The 20,437-nt window shown below is 30.4% G+C and overlaps 1 long non-coding RNA gene across 1 annotated transcript; it reads right to left on the bottom strand.

Annotated features, from left to right (window-relative positions):
• Window positions 1-10,872: 10,872 nt before the first annotated feature.
• On the bottom strand, window positions 10,873-14,683 carry LOC129916880 (uncharacterized). Its single transcript, XR_008772560.1, has 4 exons — window positions 14,570-14,683; window positions 14,383-14,500; window positions 11,110-11,216; window positions 10,873-11,039 (listed from the first exon to the last, which is right to left on the bottom strand). It is a non-coding gene; the product is annotated as an uncharacterized LOC129916880 (long non-coding RNA).
• Window positions 14,684-20,437: the final 5,754 nt, after the last annotated feature.

Raw genomic sequence — 20,437 nt, 5'->3', positions numbered from 1 at the left:
TGAAGTAATATGTAGATACACATTTGATTTTCCATCATGAAACATAGTTTATTTCTTTTGGGGCCCTTGAAAAACTATTTTTGGAGCCTCAAAATTAAGTGCTTAGAGGCCCCTAAAATATAATATAACTTTTTTGATGCCAAGAATTAATATGTATAGGGGCCTCTGTTCTGAAGTAGCATTCGGAACGCCACCAATAACGTAATGTTTTTATTTTGGGCACTGATGTATTAATGTTAGGGCCCCTGAATTGATATTTAATTTTCCATTTGATTCTTTTGAACCACTGAAGTAATAGCTTTTGAGGATCCTCTAATAATATTTACATGCCATCAGAAAATTTGATGAATATTTTGGGCTCCTTAGTAATAGATTTTGGGACCCCCAAATTAATATTTGATTGCCTCTCAACTAACGGGGTTCCTGAAAAATCTTTTTTTGGGACCCTTCATATAATATTTTTGGAGCCCCGAAGTCATATTTTTTGGGGCTCCTAAAGTAATATTTAGTAATCCATCAACAAATGTAATTTAATTTAAAAAACATTTTTTTTTTTATTTAATTTTTTTTGACGCCCTGAAGTAAAGGCTTTTGGGGCCCCTGGCCTGAAGTTGTTTTTTTTTTGCTTTTTTGGGCCCTCTAATGTATTATTTGTGGTTGCAAAGATTTTTCAAGTAATATTTTTTGGGGCCCTAAGATAAAATTATAATTTTTCTTTTAAAAAAGCAGTTTTTTTTTTGGGACCCCTTGGGTAACCTTTTTATTAAATTAATATATATTGTGTGGCTACCATTGCATTATACATTACACTGACTGACATAATTAGTCTCCCTTGTATCCGAAGTGATTCAAATACATTTTAATTTACTTCGTAACTCAATTTATGCTAACAGTGTCCTTCTCTGCACTGTCTCCAGTGGGGCCCTGAGGTCGGTCAGGGGCCCCAGGGCGCCGCCCCGCTTGCCCCAAGGGAGTGTACGCCCCTGTTGGAAAGACCTAAGTGAGTTTGATCTGCTGTCCAAATTTCATGCAAATGTGTTTGTAAACAGAGGTGCTAATTAAGTTTAAGTTTTTTAAGCTTTTTTTTCTAATTTTTCGTGCCAAACAAATTAAATTTTCCGCTAAACAACAAAAAATAACAATAAACAAAGTATGGGATATTGAAAAGTCGACAAAAAGAAAACAGAGAAATACATATATATTCTTCGATTACATGTCTAAACGTGTAAGAGTGCACACTATCATGAAGTATATTTTTTACCAAAAAGAAACCAAATACAAGTTTTACAAAAAACAAGCGAATGGAAGTAACTAGGAAATGTTGAAATTTTATCGGAACCATTAATCGAAGACTAAATAGATTGTTCCTCATGCAAGGAGTGATGGGTTGAAAAATACTCTGTTTATTTAAAGATAGGCAGTTTTATTTGCGACTTTTGTGCGAACTTACACCTGTGCGCAGCTGCGCACTCTTACAAACTAAGCCGCGCACTCTTAGACAATAGGATGTATAAGAGTGCGCAAATGACCTAATGTGGTATTTTGTTTATAACTATTGAATTAATACATTTTTGTTACCAGTTTTAAGTTTTTTTCGTTGCTTTGATTATAAACTAAAAAATATATAAAAAAAAAAGTAGTTAAACTCTTTTTTTTATTGTTTTATTTGGTGTTTTGTCTTAAGTGCGCACTCTTGTACCACCTTACCCTACTGTTGGTCTGAAAAGAAGAATTTCCGGTTCTTCTTCCTTTATTCGGCGCTTTCAGGGGGATCATAATCCTCTCGCATATTGGTAATGGAAATGTGGGGTTCACCAGGTTGGCCACAGAAATCGTCGATAAGGTTCCTGGTATTGTATTGTTCCATTTCTGAGGCCAACTGAATGCTGGTGTTTAGCATTTGCTTGTACCATGAGTTTTTTTTAGAGTACTTTTTTTAAACTTCGCCGTCGAATTGGGTATTTGCCTTTTTGACGTTGGTTCTCGTTCTCTAGATTTCTCCGTTGAACTTGGCAATGCCAACTGTCAATTTTGTTTTATTTTTTGTGAGATGGTTTTTTTTAAGACCGCTAATAGACAAAACTCTGCCTAACATTTCAGTTTTCATACAATAGATAGTATTAAAAATTTAATCGCAATTGCCAATATTTTGTATTAAATGAAGCCTTCATACTTCATATTTAACGGATTACAAATGTCTTTGTTTAAATTCATGTTCCACATTTTAATTTTCTGTTGAAATTCTGAAATTATTAAAATAAAATTTTTGCTTGGCTTCCTGTCAAATATCCTTGTCAATTTAATTAACACTCCAAACAAAAAAAAGCTTATTAACATTCCAGCTTACACCTTTCAAAAAACGTACATACAAACAAGAATTAAAACTATCTGACACTTTGATGCAAGTCCGAAAGAGTATTTTCATTGGTAAACTATTTTTTTTTTAATTTTTTTTTGAAAAGTTAATCATTTAAATTTTAAAGCGAGAAAACACACGAATGCATCAAACACCATCATTTATTTTTATCTGGGATATTTTGTATTTAAATTTATTTTTTATTTCGTATTTTTTTTTTTTTTTTGCTCAGAATTTTATTGTTTTTAATTGGGTCACTCTGTCAATAATCTGTAATGAAACACGCACTTTTTTTTATTGGTGCAATTTCAATACCTTCGTTTTATTTTATATATTTTGTGTTCCCAATTAAATTCAATTTAAAAATTCCCCTCGATTGAGTGTGTTTGTGTTTTTTTGTTGTTTTATGTTTTTTTTTTTTAACACTCTGGTATTTTTATGCCAGAAAATTGGATTAAAAAGTCGCTTCGTACTTCTAGGTATACTCTTTGCAATGATAAATCAATTTTTTTGCCTTTTTTGCCCAAATGGCAAACGACCAACCAACTGACCGACCAACAACAGGCAACCAAGCCATTGCGTGTATTTTATAAATAAATGACAAAGGGATTTAAAAATCACTGGTGGCAACAACAAGAAAGTCAAGAGGAAGAATTTAAAAACAAAAATATGTATACAAAATACTCGTATGGTTATATCCTGGCTGGAGTTGAAAAACAACACTGCCACTATACTGTAAAAAGCAGCCGTGAACTTTCCGTTTTTTGTTTAATTTATTTATTCATTTCATTTTGTATTTTTTGATTTTAACCAAAACTGTCAATATTGTGACAGTTCGCAATGCGAAAGTCACTATCGAGTGTATACAATCTGAGTTTACAGTTTAATAATCCGATTACGGCCACGTTCTATTTGCCACCGATTTTCTGTCTTTCAGTCTTCCCAGATTATATGATTCTGTGCTCGTTTTTTTTTTATTGAAACATCAACAACCACAAAAGTGAAAGAAAAACCTTTTAATTTAAAACTTAACAAAAAAAAAATATCGAGGCTTATTGTTTGGTCAGAAGGAATGACCAACGAAGTTAACCGTTTTGTTGGTAATGTTACATACAGAATAATACTTCAATATTGACCATTTTTTGGTTCAATCAAAGCCTCTTTTTTTCAGTTTGTTAAAAGCCATGTCAAACGATTTGTCAGTATAAGTTTTGTCACAGAGGTTTCCATAAAAAAGATGGATTCTGTCGTTCATCCACAAGAACGTAAGAATTTTCAACTCTCAGGTAGGGAGTATTAATATTTAAAGATGAGGGTATTTTATACTAATGGCCAAGATTTTTCACAGCAATATCTTGTTAAATTCGAGTTTTGACATTAAATTCGAGCAAAGTTTTGAAAACAGTTTTGTTTTTAGTTTCAAAATTAACTCAAGAAATTTAGTGAGTTTTCGGTTTTAACCATCAGAAGGTCTACTTCCAAATCCCGATGATATTAAAAAACAATAAAATAAGAAGACATTAGGATTTTGATTCGAATATCTTTAAGACGGATAAAGCAATCGATTCAATCAGAGTTGTAAAAATATCAATTAAAAAAAATGCATTTGAAATTTCAAAAAGAATTATTATTGCAACTGGAAAAAATTTGCATTCAAAAAAAATATTGCAACTTAAAAAAATTTGCATTAGAAAAATTCATTGCAAATAAAAAATTTTGTTAATTCAACTGAAAAATATTTCCATTGAAAATATAATTTTTATTGCAAATAAAAAAAATTAATGCAAAATGTGAGCATTAAATATTCATATGAATTCAAGCACACATTTGCACTGAATTTTTTTTCAATACAGACAATTTTTTATTTGCAATAATAATACAACCTTTTTTTGTTTTAGGTATAGCAAAATATTTTTATTTGCAATACCTAAGTATTTTTTTTTGCAAACATTTTTCATTTACAATAAATATTTTTTTTTAAACAAATGCATTAAAAAAATGATTTTTGAATACCCTGTTCAATACCAATTACATTTTTAAAATTCCTAAAAGATAATTGTTTGCTCATTTCACACAAATTGAGAAAAAATAAATATGTTTTTATGAATTTTTCAAAATTCGACCTCGAAAATCATTCAGTGGTTCGATTAATTAATTGTTTAGAGCAATCTATTACCTACAAGAATATGACTTGTTCATTTGATAATAATTACGAGGCGAGGTCAAAAAGATGCTTTTTATTATTCTCTCTTAATTCTAATGTATGTATTTTGAACTTAGGTGGAAAAGTTTATAAAAACCTTGCAAAAAATAAGAGTTGCCAAGCTGTTCAAAAAAGACCTTCCGAGTAAAAATTCGATTTTTAAAGAAAATTTAATTTTTAAAGAAAAAAAAAAACATTTCTTGGTCGCCACACCATCATTATTTGGCAGAAAATTTCGCCGCACTGCTGCCGCATCACCGCCTAAGCACAGCCGCACGCTTTGGTTTTATATGGAAAATTTCTCAGCACCATGATGTTCGAAAACAACCTCCTGAGTAAAAATTGAATTTTTAAAGACAATTGAATTTAAAAAAAAAAAACAAAACATTCCGCACCACCGAAGATTGGTGGAGAACTTCGCCGCACCACCGCCGAAGCACAGCCGCACCATTCGTTGTTAATGTCAAAATTACTTCGAAGACGATTAAAACATTTATATAAGTACGAGAATATAGCCAAGGCTGCCGGCCGTGCGGCTGTGCTTCGGTGTTGGTGCAGCGGAAATTTAAGACTTGAACATGGTGCGGTGGTGCGGTGGAATAGATCATAAAGCGGCTGTGGTGCGGCGGTATTAAGGCGGAATCACATATTTACTCGGGCTTTTCATTGTTGATATGTAAATATCTTTCTTCGAAGCTCTATTTTTATGTGTTTGGGAAGAAATTTATAATGAAAAAGGCCAAATCTGAGATTTAAGATGGGTGATTCGTCAGACGTCAAAAAATGGCTCTTTGTTTGTTATATTGACAACCTATTCTTTATAATCTATTAGCAACCTTTCCATGAAACCAATACTGGTTCCTATAAATATGCAACAAAATTAAAATCAACAAACGCGATTAAGTGATCTGCCGTTTATGTTTTTGAGTCATTTCGATTTCGTACCACGAACCACGCTGATTTTGAACAATGACTGTGCACCGACAACAACTGCTCGTTCGTTCTATTTGGCTTTATTCGTTATTCCCACTTATTATCCCTTTTTAAATCGATTTAAATACTCTGTTTGTGTGTGTGTGTGGGTCCCTGTTGGCATTCGAAAATGTGGTGGTGGCCTTAGTGCTAAGCAAAGATATGGCAAGAACATAAAGCCATCATCATTGCAGACTACAAGGAACCAAAAAACTGGGTGGCACACTTTGCATATAGAAAAGCCATCCCAAGCTTTATATGCATCTAGATGATCTAGAGGTTGGAGAGGAAAGATGTAGGAAATTAAGTTCGACACATTCTAAAATACACTTATACCATTTAAAGACACATGCATGCATAGATCTAGATGAATGTATTTTTGGGAATTTTGCAGGATTATAGAAATATAGATGTGGGACCACACAGGACGACCGACGAGTGTAAATGCAAGACCGTAAGTGTGGCCGCTTCGGGGATATTTGCATATAAATCAAAAGTCATTGCTATCGATGGTAGTCTATGGTGCATATGCATCACAATCCTTTTGATGTTGTTGCGTTCGGGTGTCTGTATGCTCTGAGATTTTCCAAAAGCGATAGGTATATGCACTCCATTCGTCCGTTTGTCGAAGTCATTTTCGTCGTCGTTGTCGATGTCGTTTTCGTTGCCATCTCAAATGCTGTTAGAGAAAATATTTTCGGGCATGATACGGGTTAAGACCGAAAGGACCTAGTACACGAGAAGAGCTGCAGTATATAGCTTGAGCTGAAGCTTCATGCATCATGGCCAGGAAATGAATGTTGAAAATCGACAACACAGTAAAATACAGAGAGCACATATACTCGTTTTTGTATAGTGAGAAACGAGCGACTTATTCAATGGCACACCAGCCAGCCTCTTTGCTTCACATTCATACATCCTTTTTAGAATTCCTAGAGTTATTCATTTTTTTTTTTTGTTAGTATTTTGTTGTATTTTTCATCTAGAAAAGTCCTTCAAACCAAGTGAATTTGTGTGCTAGAGACGGGATAACACGATAGGATATGGAACGTATAGTATATGGTGCAAGTCGTTTTTTTTTTTGTTGGTCCTTGCTGAAAACTAGGTTAACAGAGAAGCAATTATCAGGCACATCACATCTAGAGAAGAAGGTGCCTCTGGTTATTGTGTGAAGGAATTTGATGAAAGGTGAATTTTTGGCCCGAATGCGGAACGGACAGGTGGTGTTCTATTCGAAGTAAATACTTCAAATGCACATGAGATTTCTCTCTGGTTTTTTTTTGTATTATTTGTTTATCTTTTTAAGAACTTAAAGGTGGAAGGGGGTTTTAAGGGGCAACATAAAAGTTTATCTAAGTTGATGTGATAAGTGTTGGTTCTAAAAAGGTTATAATTGCTGAGAACGAAGGTGTTTGTGTGCATTCGTCGTTTCTTTGAATGGAGTGTTAATGGACAACTTTTCTATTCATTTAACCAACATTTTCAAAGCTTTGATAAGCAATTTGGGTATTTCAAAGGAATGTTTGGGTTGGTTAATTTTTTTCCCTGGAAATAAAAAGGTAGCTTTTGAATTCAAAAAGTGGAACTAATATTTAAGTTTTTTTTTTACAATCGGGAAAAACTATCATTAGCTATCGTTTTGAGTTCAATTTTTTGAATTTTTGTGGCTTTTTATCTTCAGGGTATCCCAGAACAACATAATGGCATTTAAGGGGATGATTCTTGGGTATATTCTAAAAAAAAATTGTAGATTGTAAATTGTAAAAAACAGTAACTCTCTATTGCAAAGTTGATACCTCTTAGTAATGATTTAAGAAAACGCATACTTTGGTATGCCTTTATGTTAATTTCTCTGTTTATATTAATGATAGAAATTTCATTGAGGTCTTGCTTTTAGGAGAAATGCTATTCTTTGTAACTGCGTTTAAAAAATGTTAATAACTTTTTTGGTTGCTTAGATATTAATTTTTAAAGGCTGTTAATTTTTTCTTACACATGATAATTTTTTACTTTGAGGACAATTACTTCGATAAATTTGTGATAAACATAGTGTTTTATTAATTTATTCTTATGAAGTAAACAATAATTAACAACAAAAATCATTCACAAGTTTGCATTTTATGTTAATTGGAAAAATTTGCACCAGGTAGTAGGTATGTTAAATAAATGTGATTTTTTGCTTTAGTCATAAAAGGAAAAAGGGTAAAAACAAAAAAAAATATTTTTTTAAGATAATTTTTATTTAAAATTTAGTTACAACAATTTTATTTAAAATTTGTGTGCATGATAGAGACCGTTTTTTGGATTTTATTGCAAATATCAATCAATTTTGCATAATACACCATAATCTTTAACAACCCGACCAAACCAAAACCAATAAACATCTTAAAATGTCAAAATTTCAATTAAAACTTTTTTATCTTTTTTTCGACATTTAACTTGGAATAACATTTTTTGAACTCGTGTGACTTTTTAGGACCTTTTGGCAAGTGATTCTTAATGATAAAACAAAGGTCTTAATTTTCACCTTTATGCTAGACCCCTTTTGGACTATTTCAACTAGACACTAGCTTTATTTGAAATAAAAAGGAGACTCCTTAAATGTTTCATATTTATCTCCTGGGATATCAAAAGTCATTTGAAAACCATTAGTTAAAATCAACAATATCTACCAAAATATCAAAAGTCACAAGGAGAAAATGTAGGATAAAAAATATATAGATAAAATAAAATCCTTAAAGATACACTCGCTTTCAAAAAAATACCATCTAGTTCAAATGTGACTTGCTGTTTTAATTCAAAAATAAAAGTTTTACTATAAACTTCACTACATTAACTTCCAAGTGCTACTAAGAATCATACATATCTACTGCCCCTTATAAAAAATATATATATATAATTCTTCTAAGTTCCATGTATATCAGAATGAATTGCATGAAAAAAAAAATAAATTCACATAAATACTTTCAAAAGTCCTCTCATACCCATTATCATTATCATCATCATCATCATCGTCCATTTCTTAGAATTTTTCAAATAGCAAAAATGAAAACCAAAATAACACGTTACCAAGCAGAAATTTTTAACAAATATTCAACTTTTTGTTTTCAAAAATAAAATTACCTTAACTTTTTTTTTCTGCATGACATAACAAAATCCGCATTTCAATGATCTATTCACCAATTTATTTAACAAAAAGAATATTCTTAAATCCCAACAAGAAATGTAGGAAGAAAAACCTCAATGTTGTAATTTTCAAGAATGAAAAAACTTTGTTTCTTATCATAATGTAGCCACCTCTGCTCTTAATCAGTGCTGTCGTTTTCACATTTTATAGTATAGCAATCATAAACTCACAGGCCTAGAAGAAGCCGAAACACTAAGGATGTGGTGAATAGGAACGAAAAAACGTGATGTAATTTGTTGAATTTACAGAGGTTAAATGAGAAAGGTCTAAGAAGTTTCATTTGTGTACTGAAAAAGAAATCACCTCACACACCATTTTATATTTGTTGTTATTTATGAAAAATGTTTGGATAGATTTTGCTAAGCATGTAGCTTTTCTAGGTGCTTATTTATATGCCAAACCAAAATAAAATGCATGGCTGGGTCACAAATACTTGCTCTTGTAGTTCAAAGTATTGATATCTTAAATATCTATTGGAAATTTATGATTTTTTTTTTTTAATTAAATTAAAATTTTTTTTTTCAAAAACTTAAAAAAAAAAAACAAATTTTTTACAAAAAATTGTTCTACTGCAACTCTCTATCTGCAAAGTTGATACCTCTAAACAGTGATTTTTACATTTTGCACTTGGAAATTATAAGAAATACCTGTCTGTAAATTTTGAATTAAATTGGCTTATGCTTTGATGAAATATACGAACCTTAAAAATATGTCAATTTTTGCAAAAAAACGGCTACGCCATATTTCCGTTCTCCGCATTTTTTTAAAATAAGACTATTACGTACACCAAATTTAATCAAAATCGTTAGAGCCGTTTTCGAGAAAATTGCAATACCTCGAAAATGTTATATGGGAGATATGCGTTAGAAAGGAGATATTAAAAAAAAATTAAAAAACGGTTCTAGGGAATTACGTAAAAATCATCTGTACCAAGTTTCAAGCAAATCCATCCATCCGTTTAGGCCCTAGCTCGATGAACGCACAGACGCACATACCGACGGACGGCATGACGAACCACTTCTTTGATCTTCTCCATCATCGTAATGTTGGTTTTGTTTAATACCTGGATTTTTTTTTAAAAAGGTCACTGTGGTGTATGTGTACTATTTTTTTTTTTTTTTTTGTGATGTGAATAAAAACAGATGGTGGCTTAAAGGTGGAAACTTCCTTACGGCGAAGTTCAATACTCCATCTATTATAGAAAGTTCATTTGGCTTGTGGTAGGAAATTATTACAGCATTCTCATTTGAGGTGTTCCAGTTTTGGGCTGTAAACTAGGTCACTTGTAGTATTGGTGTCACTGAATATTTGTATATCCAACTTCAACTTCATGAAGAGAGTAACTGATGAGAGTAACAATGAAGAGAGTAACTGATGGTTGGTTTGGTGAAAGTCAAAATCAACTACAAATGTTTTTACTTTGTCATGTGCCATTTTTGATTTTATTTCCAGCATTCTTGTGCCCATGTTCTATAACTTTTACCACTGGCAATAAAATATTTGAATGACTTTCAAGTCCATTTTATCTCATCAAAATAAAAAAAATTCGTTCAAAGTCATAATTTATTTATTTATAAATTCTGAATTTGATAAGAAATTTTGCTTTATTAATGGATAAAAAAAATTTAGAGACGTTGAAAAACGTTTATCGCCATTGATAAACTTACTTACTTGCTTAATTTCAGCCCAATAATTCGGTTGGTCTTCTTGAAGGCTGAAATGGACGTTTTATTAATAACAGTTGCTTTTGGAACTATTTGTTGTTGTAGTTTCAATGTGTTTCAAAGACTTGAAGTTGGTTGTATTTAATATTGAATTTGATAGGCTCTCGATGGAGAAGTTCCTTAAACCCCTTCGTACTATTGTATAAGTTTTAACTATTCTCTAGAATGTGCTGATTAATTTCTAGCTGCTTTTCGCTGACCGGTACACTTATAACTACCAACTAAAATGTGCCAATAGCTGAATTAATTTCGATTCCTGCTAATAGATAGTGTGAAATAGTTTCTTTATTATGCGTTTGTAGACATTCATAACCTACATAGTTTTCTATAGTTAAAACTTCTCTTCACGCAAAAAGAACATTTGTTTTTCTTTAAATAAATATCTTTGAGTTTATTTATAAAAGACACCATAAGAATTACATAAGTATACCTTTATCGTGTTACAATAAAAGTACTTTCGACATCGCTGATCTAAGTCTATTATTTCGCCACAGCAAAAAATGATGTGTCCCTGTCCATGTTCATGTTCATCATCACCCTCATTTTTTTGCAGCAGCAGCACCCCAGTAAATTCCAAACCATTTGAGTTGAGTTGTCCTTAAAAAATTGAAAATGAATCACAATGACCAAGGAGCAAGACCAGAAAAAAAAACAATAAAAAAATCACCAGCTAAATTCAAATTCAAACACACCGGTGCCGCCGTCGTCGTCATCGTCGCTGCCGCAGGACATGAATTCCAAGGGTAAAAATCAGTAGAATATTTGCCAAATATACTTCAAAGTTACAATAAGAAAGAAAAAAAAATTAAATAGAGCAAGAGTGAAAAAAAAAGAAATTGAATTCTACAAAACGTAGCTCTAGAGTCTAGATATTTATTTAATTCTCGTCCTTTTAGTTGAGGTGTTTTTTTTGTTGTTTTTTTCACTTTATTTTTTTTTTTTTTTATTTCTTCGATTTTGTTTTATTAGAAATAATTTCAAACCAAGGGGTAGAATTTTCTGCTTTTTTATTTGAGTTTCCGCTTTTTCTTTTTCTACTATAGTAAAAAAAAATCAATGTAATTTGACCTCTTAACTTAATGAATATTACAAAAGAAAGTACAGACAAGAAAGAAAAAAAAAATTTAAAAATATTTTAAGTTTTTTTTTTTTTTTTTTTTTGAAAGAGTCCTTGGCGGATAGTTGGAAATTTTATTTGTTTGGAATATTTTTATATGAGAATATTTGAAGAGGAGTCTATAAAGAGTGGCCCTAGAATATTACATCTTCCCGAATGATTAAAATATACATAGGATACTGCGATGCGTGCTTTTGGCATGAAACGGATAATGAGAACACAAAACACACTCAGTAAGTAAAAAAAAAGTAATAAGCGAAGAAGGATGCCTCTGCCCCGTCTTCCTTATTTGCTTTAACCCAGTTCTTGTGTTTGCTGTTTTTTGCACAGCAAAAAAGCAACAAATAAAGAAATGAATATCCATTAAAGTAATGAGGGTTGAAATTGCATATCCTTACGATATGGCGATGTGATTTTCTTTGTTAGAACTTGCATTCATTTGGAAGTAAAAAAAAATAAAGGGATGAAGGCGGCCCTTGTCGAAGATTCTTATTTTCTTTTTTTTTTCTTTTATTCTTTTTTTTTTTGAGAAACCACATCTTTTATTGTGGTTTCATCCTTATTCAGGGATATAAATCATTTTGGAGTTGACTAACTGGGGGAGGTAGGTGACGGTGACATCAAGAGGAATCCCATTTTCTTTTTGTCTTTTTAAAGGGAAAAAGAGAGTTATTGAGGAATTCTAAGAACTCATCTTCTCGAGACAGAAGAAATGCGTCAAAGGAAATTGATACAAAAGACTTGGTGCCTCAGGCATATAAGACCGTATAATTTTTTTTTAAAGCTTAATTTTGAACAAAAAATACAAAATTGTCCTTTAAATTTAAATTCTCTGGATGATGTTTTTTTTTTCTTTGTCTTTTTCAATAATTCATATGAAACTTATTCTTGGCAAGGGTTCTATTTTTCTTTTTTTTTTTTTTAATATGAAACGCCAATTTACGTGGGATTTTTTTTTTTTTGTTTTTTTTTTTGGAATTGAAACTAAGTCATTGGGTAACGATACGCCTGCTGCTAAAGTGCTGAAATCAAAACGGCAATTTCAACTTGATGTAGGTTGGGAGTAATGAAATATTCAAAGCAGAATTTATGTTTAGATGAGGGAATTTGTCCTGAATTTCAGCAGATAATTAAGATTTAATAATTTATAAGATCATCATCATACGCATTTAATAAGATTAGGTATTAACGTTGACATTAAGGTTGTTGAAAGTTTTAAGTGCAGGAGAAAGAGAATAAATAGGCAGACCGCAGACTATTTGCGAAGATGTGAAATTCGAGTTAGAAATTGAAGTGCCAATATGGTTTTGGTATTTCATCCTCGTTAAGGTTTTGAAATCAATACATATAAAGAAAAATACGAAGTGGGACTTATTTAAAAAATTTATAACTTTCGAGAGCTTTAGATGTACAAAACTTGATTGCATTATTAAGCTTATGATCTACACAGCTGTCAATAAAAAATAATTTTTGGGAGGTCAAGTTTTTTGAATTTTGTGAAATTGTCTAACACCGCTTTTGAAAAACCAATCATAGATACTGTTGGAAGAGTGTGACAACACAAAATTTGTTTCGTTTCACAAAGATAAAGTTCCTATTAAAATAATAAATCAACTACAAAGAATTTATCTTTTATCTTACTTACAATACTTATGGATAAGTGAAACAAAAGAGCTGAGCAACGAACTTGAACTTAACTTAAAATGTCAGGCTAAATATTTTACAAAATAGAATAAATAAAGTGACTATATAAAATTATAACATTTTTACATACACATAACAAACTCATGTATAAATACATGCAGACATAAAAAGAATTTTTGAAGTGAAAACTTCTTTAGTATTTGATTATAATTATACAATTGATTATAACTTTTTTGTTTTAATAGATAGATGAATGAAATTTTTACTGTAAATAGGTAATACAATAACACCCCCTGAAATAGCTATAACTCCAGCCTATGAACTTGGTGGTAACACACACAAGTTGTTGTTGTTCATTCAAAACCTTCACAATAAACTATTATTGAACAAAATTTCAATAAATTTCATATTCAAAATCCTGAGATAACGGTGAAAATATAATCTTTTACTAAACACGTTATATCTATTGATCAAGAGCACATACAAATTTGATTTAACTTTAATACGTATTGCCGATAATATTACCTTTCATTTGATATATCACACATAACGGTACGTGTTCTACAATTTGCTTAATCTTAAATTAAAAAACTTGAAAAGTTCATCAAAACACATGTGGAGATCTGTTGCCGATGAGCAGTCATCAGTGTAGGAAGTACCGTAATCTCAGTTTGAAATTTCGACATGGTTGACTTTAAAAAAATCTTACTTTTTTTGTAGGCATCATAGAAATATAATTGAAGCGTCATTTAAAAGATGAAATAATAAAATTGATGATATAAAATTTATTATAGGTTGTCATTTAAAAAAATGGATTTAATGGTGTTAAAAAGACTGATTTTTTTTTGCTTTTTTTTGAGAAAACTGATTGGGTTCAAAAAATTCTAGCTCTTTTTGTAGATGTTGTATAGGCATGGTCGATATAAATATTTCGAACTGAAACAAAAAGCTTTCAGATGATATAAAATTTATTGTAAGTTGTCATAAAAAAATGGATTTAAAAGTGACAAAACGAAAAAAGTTAGATATTTTCGTTTTTTTTTTTTTCACTTCTAACGCGTGTGAATTGCACACATGATTTTTTTTTAGTGTTTTACAAATATGTTATAGATAAAAAGTACTTTGTGCTTATTTTTCTGTTCGATCACTTTAAAAGGATCAAATAATTTTATTTATTACCTTATTTGTTTTGCTTCTTTTAAGTTCAGTTTAAATTAAAACGCATATTTTTATTTTCGAATATTTATTTATTTTTGTCCTATATATTTCGAGGTCTTAATTGCCTCATCTTCAGGATCTAAAAAATAATTACAATGCGTTTTAATAAATTATATTAACAAATAATTTGAATTAAAAAATAAATTACCAATAAAATATTATTAAAAAAGATGAACCATTTTCTAAAAAGTTTTTTCGACATTTAAAGCAATTGAAAAATCAAAAATTAATTTCAATAAAAATTTTAAAAAATTCTTTAAAGTATTGTAGCTCAGGGAAATTAGTCAAAATATAGGCATGAAATCGCATTTTTCGCGGGACAAAATTTTTTTCATGGAATGTGTTCGGGTGGTTGTCCTTAACATAAAAGTCAATTTGTTGGGATAATTGGAGGTTGGGAACAGCCGCCATCTTGGAAAAGAGATTGGTATCGTTTTTATTGAATAGCTCCATTGTTATTCATTTAAACAAAAATTGACAAAGGTAAAACTTATTATCAATAAAATTATCTAAAAAATGATATACAAAACAATTCCGTGAGTTGACTAAATAAAATTTTATAGTTGGTCAAAGTGCGGGTTTGTATCGCAAGGTTGGGGCAAAATGACATTTGTTCATATATCTGACAAACTTTTGATTTGATAAATTATAAATATAAAAGCTGATGCTCTATCATTTTCCCTAAATCTAGACACCTCAATCTCGGCGATTAGGTTAATAGAACTCAAGATATAAGCGTTTTTAACTTACCATATCAGGCTTTTCAATTCAAATAAACAAACAAAAATCTAAACAAAAAATCCTTTGAAACATAATTGCATAAATGGCTTATATGTTGAGTTCTATTGGTCACATACTCAAGATTGGGGTGTCTAGATTAAGGAAAAATGATAGAGCATCAGCTTTTATATTTATAATTTAAAATAGTATAAATCTAGCCCATTCACATTAACTGGAAAACTTACGTTATTAAACCACCCAAAAACCGTATAAAGCACAAAATTAGAGTTGTCAGACCTTTGAAATCGATATTAATACGCGTATGGCTGCAAAACTGCGTACTTATATTTTGGTTATACCTCTACTCCCAAAATTTGCTCGGCCTGTTAGCAAAAAACTAGCTTTTTTCTCACTTTTGACTAGTACATGGAGAGTTTCGGAGTAAGATTACTTCTACAATACGATGGTTACAATAACGATTGTGGGCTCATTTTATAGATAATTATAAGTACTATAATTCATTCTTGAAGAATTATCCAAACAAATCAAAAATTTGTCAGATATATGAACAAATGTCATTTTGCCCCAACCTTGCGATACAAACCCGCACTTTGACCAACTATAAAATTTTATTTAGTCAACTCACGGAATTGTTTTGTATATCATTTTTTAGATAATTTTATTGTTAATAAGTCTTACCTTTGTCAATTTTTGTTTAAATGAATAACAATGGAACTATTCAATAAAAACGATACCAATCTCTTTTTCAAGATGGCGGCTGTTCCCAACCTCCAATTATCCCAACAAATTGACTTTTATGATAAGAACAACCAACCGAACCCATTCCATGAAAAAAATTTTGTCCCGCGAAAAATGCGATTTAATTTACTAATTTCCCTGGGCTATTGTTCAAATAAATAAAAATAATTAAAAAGTTCAACATAAAAAACAAATGAAAATATGAGCATTTAAACTTTGAAGAAATATTGTTGAAAAATCAGATGATGAAAATTGTATAAAAAATAGAATATGTGCTTCTAGCTGGAATTCATTATAAGTTTGACTGTGAAGGAAGCTAGCCAAAGTGGCACAGAATCTATCATTATATCAAAAATAAAGAGAAACGAATTCAGGTATTATTTTTTACTTGCTCTATAGGTACGGTGACCATCCGTCCCGGTTTACCCGGGACTGTCCCGTATTTCTATAGCTTGTCCCGGGTTTTTATTTAAGAAAACCGGGACGTATAAGTGTCCCGTATTTTGTAATTTGTCCCGTATTTGAACATTGTTTGATTTTTGTATTCAATATTTTAAATACTTTGTACAGAAAACCAGAAAACAGTTGCATGGAAATTAAAATTAAATACGCTGCTGAAGCAAAACGAAAATTTTTCTAAGTCTCCAAAGTCAAAATACTTTTGCTGCAAGAAAAATTGCCTGGACAAATAATGGGAGTGACAAACGATTGAAAAATCTCCATATATTCCAGCACAGGTAAGAATTTCGTTACCTAAGCTGCGTATTGTGCCATGAAAAGCAAAATTTTCGTTTTCGATTTCGTTGTGCTGGTTTTGTAAGAAAATTTTCGTTTCGCCTCTAGACTAGGTATTAGTTTTTTTTTAAATGTTCGTCAATTATTTAGTTCCAGCGTCTGTTTGTCAGGTTGCTACACCAGGTTAAATGTTTTCGAATAAAGAACAACATATGGAAGAGTAAAGAACCCAGATTATAGTTTCAAAACTTTTAAGGAAATGTTAAAAGTTGTGTTAAAGATCATACAATTTCAAAATCATTTAAAATAAAATTAAAATGTTAAAACACAGCTCTCCCGATTTTGATTAAAATAATATTTTCTTAGAAGTTATTAACAGACCATTTTTTTAATTTCTGATTTCGACTTAAATGATTTCAACAAAAACGCTCCCATAAAATCGTTTAGGCAATCAAAATAATTAAAAAATTATGAAAACTCATTTAAAAAAATTAAATTTTTTATTAAAAAATCAATATTTTCAAAACGATCCAACGAATTTTTATCTGTCCCGGGTTTCGCTTCCAGAAATATGGTCACCGTATCTATAGGGCAAGTATTGGTTTGTGTAGAAAAAAAAATTGAGGTTTTAATCAAAACCAACATTACGATGATGGAGAATATCAAAAAAGTGGTTTTCGTCATGCCGTCCGTCGGTCTGTGCGTCTGTGCGTCCATCTGTACATCAAGCTAGGGCCTAAACAGATGGATGGATTTGCTTGAAACTTGGTACAGATACTTTTTACGCTATTCCCTAGACCCGTTTTTTTTTTATTTTTTTAATATATCCGTTTTAACGCATATCTCCCATATAACGTTTTCAAGGTATAGCAACTTTCTCGAAAACGGCTCTAACGATTTTGATCAAATTTGGTATACGTAATAGACTTATTGATTTTAACAAAACTGCGTTTTTAGTTTTTCTCAAAAAATGCGGAGCACGGAAATATGGCGTTGCCGTTTTTCAAAAATTGACATATTTTTTAAGTTCATAAATTTCATCACAGCATAGGTCAATTTTATTAAAAATTTACAGACATCATTTTGAAGTATAAAATATAAAAACAAAAAAAAAATATTTTTAAAAACATTTTTGAAAAAAAAAAATTTAATTTAATTTTTAAACTTTGATTTTTTTTTTTTTTTGATTTTTTTTCTCGACACTAAACAAAATCTTAAATTTCCAATAAATATTTAAGATAAAGATACTGTGAACTACAAGAGCAAGTACGTGCGACCAAGTCGTGCATTTTATTTTTATTTAATCTTTTTGGAAAATAGAAAAGATTGAATTTCATAGGATTAAAAGTAACTGACTTTTTAAAACTTGAAAAATTGCAAATGAATATTATAGGCCAGTTGGTTAAATTGATAAATTTAAAACTAGAATATTTTATATTCAATTTATCAGGTTTCTAGTTACTGAAATTTCTACTGCATGATAAACGCATTTGACACAGTTTTGCAAAATAAAATGCATGTAAAGTAAAATTTTCCATAGTACCCTATTAGAATAAAACCTTTTTAATGAATAGACAGTTTAAAGTTTCCATTGATAAATGGTTTTCAAAAGCTTGTCCTGTACTATAAACTATTTTCACATATATGATTTTTCGTCTCTTACAAACTGTGAAAAAGTGGTGACACCTACTCTTGGAAAAAAAAGTCAATGTTACGTAAATTCTGCTATAATAACACTATAATATCTTTCAAACTAGAAAGTTTTGAACATTTGAGAATTTGGTGATTTTTAGCTCAAAGACTATTTAAAAAAATAATAATAACTCGGGTTTCCTTTTTTCATTTAAAAAATTACAGCTAGGCCCAATTTATTCACACTTCTTTAAATTTTAAATCTCCATTTAAAAGAGGAAATTTTTAAATTTGTATGCCATTTGACGATTTTCTAATTTTTAATAAAGACTTTAAATTCAATGAAGACTGAATAAATTGGGGCATAGTGGATTTAGGTAAACAAAATTATAAACAAATTCAAATTGTTATAAGCATATTTTTTTTTTTAATTATCTTAAAGTAATTTTTTTCTCTTCATTATTTGTAGTTTAATTTTATTTTAAAAGTTGTTTTGAGGACTTTATAGACAATGAGACCCCCATTGTGGCTCTAGAAAGAAAAGGTTCCACAAAAAGATTACCATTTAAATTGAACAAAAAAAATCATTCACTTTTGAAAATCCCTTCATAGATCAAAAGACTAAAAAGTGCATTTCACCTATTCTCTCATAAAAATGAAAAGTACAAGAGAAAACACATAGCTATTTAAGTTGAAAAAAAAGGGTTAAAAATTGCATTGCAAATACCGCAAAATGGAAATTTTCTTGGTTTCCTTTACTAAAATATAGGTATAGTTACACTTTGAGTTCCTTGATGGAGTGTATAGGTACCCTAGAAAAGCTACATCAAATAAAATGAAATGAGAAACAAAAACAAAAAAAACTCATCTCATCTGTGTATGCTCATTATCTACCACTTAGTGCATTCTCTTCTTTGCCAGAATGCTTCAGACATATTATTGTTATCTTTTTTTTTATTTTTGTTTCTTTTTCCATGATTTAAATTGTTTTTCATCTTCACAACATTTTCATACATGTAGCTTCCTTTCAACATATCATCATCATCATTCTTCCTCTTTGATTGAATGCTACACAAAATTTCCTTATTTTTTATATACATATATTTTTCTCATTTTTTCGGGCTTAATTGCAAACGATGCTTATGTGTCAGTGCAATCTGACGCCATCTAAGGTACTTTGTCTTACACACATCAAAACAACACCTCAGGGCAGAATATCAAATAAGCTTTGCTGTGACAAAGAAAAAAAAATAAACTCAAAACGAGGAGGAATTCATGACTAAGTCGATGGAAGTAGCCCATAGAAATGTCAGAAACATTCCAAAGGAAGTATATACCTACTTTTGGAGCATGTTTAAGGACCAAGTAAGAAAAACACATTTTTTTTTAATTACAAGTCGGGAAAAACTTCATTGTTTTACTGTGTCATATTATTTCTATCGTTAGTCATTAATGAAAAAGCAGGAATTTGTCATTAATAATGATTCAAATACTTGACCCTAGAAAATCAAACGAATTCAAAAAGAACAAACAAAAATAAATAACAAAGATATAACAGAGATTAAACAACATGTCGGAGGCAGAAGCAGACACAGACAGACACGCAGCAGATATTGGAAATTACTTTCACTTCATTTCAGCTCGAACCAAACCGAATGATGAAAAAACAAAACGAAACAAAACAAAAAGGATATAAATATGGTGATGGTGGTAGTTGGTGGGCTCTCAAAAAGGATTCAACTCTATATCCGGTGGGTTGGTTTTGGTTTTTCGAAAGGTAGAAAGAGTTTTATTTTTTTTTTTTCTAGATTGTTTGTTTGTTTGTTTCTGCCTTTTCATCCCACCTGTTGAAGTTTAAATTCCATAGAATTACATCAACATCGTAAAAATAAAATAAGGGATGTCTATACCCTAAATCTCAGCAAATTTACAAACAAATATATATGATCGAACATACAAAAGGATATAAGAGTGAAACACAAATCCGCATCAAAATGAGACAGAGTAATGCAAATTCCCATGCAAGGTTGACTTTTTTCTACTTTCTACCTGCTATACGAATACAAATACAAAAAAATAAACAGGAAATCAGAAAAAGCTTTCATACAGTTCTTTGATTGGAAAAAGTCAATTTGTCAAATGAGTGTTGCCACTTCAATGGATGTCGTGG

The sequence above is a fragment of the Episyrphus balteatus genome, chromosome 3, assembly GCF_945859705.1.
Source record: "Episyrphus balteatus chromosome 3, idEpiBalt1.1, whole genome shotgun sequence".
Taxonomy (NCBI): domain Eukaryota; kingdom Metazoa; phylum Arthropoda; class Insecta; order Diptera; family Syrphidae; genus Episyrphus; species Episyrphus balteatus.
Note: the sequence above shows the minus strand (reverse complement) of the source record. Positions and strands in the feature narration are given on the sequence as shown.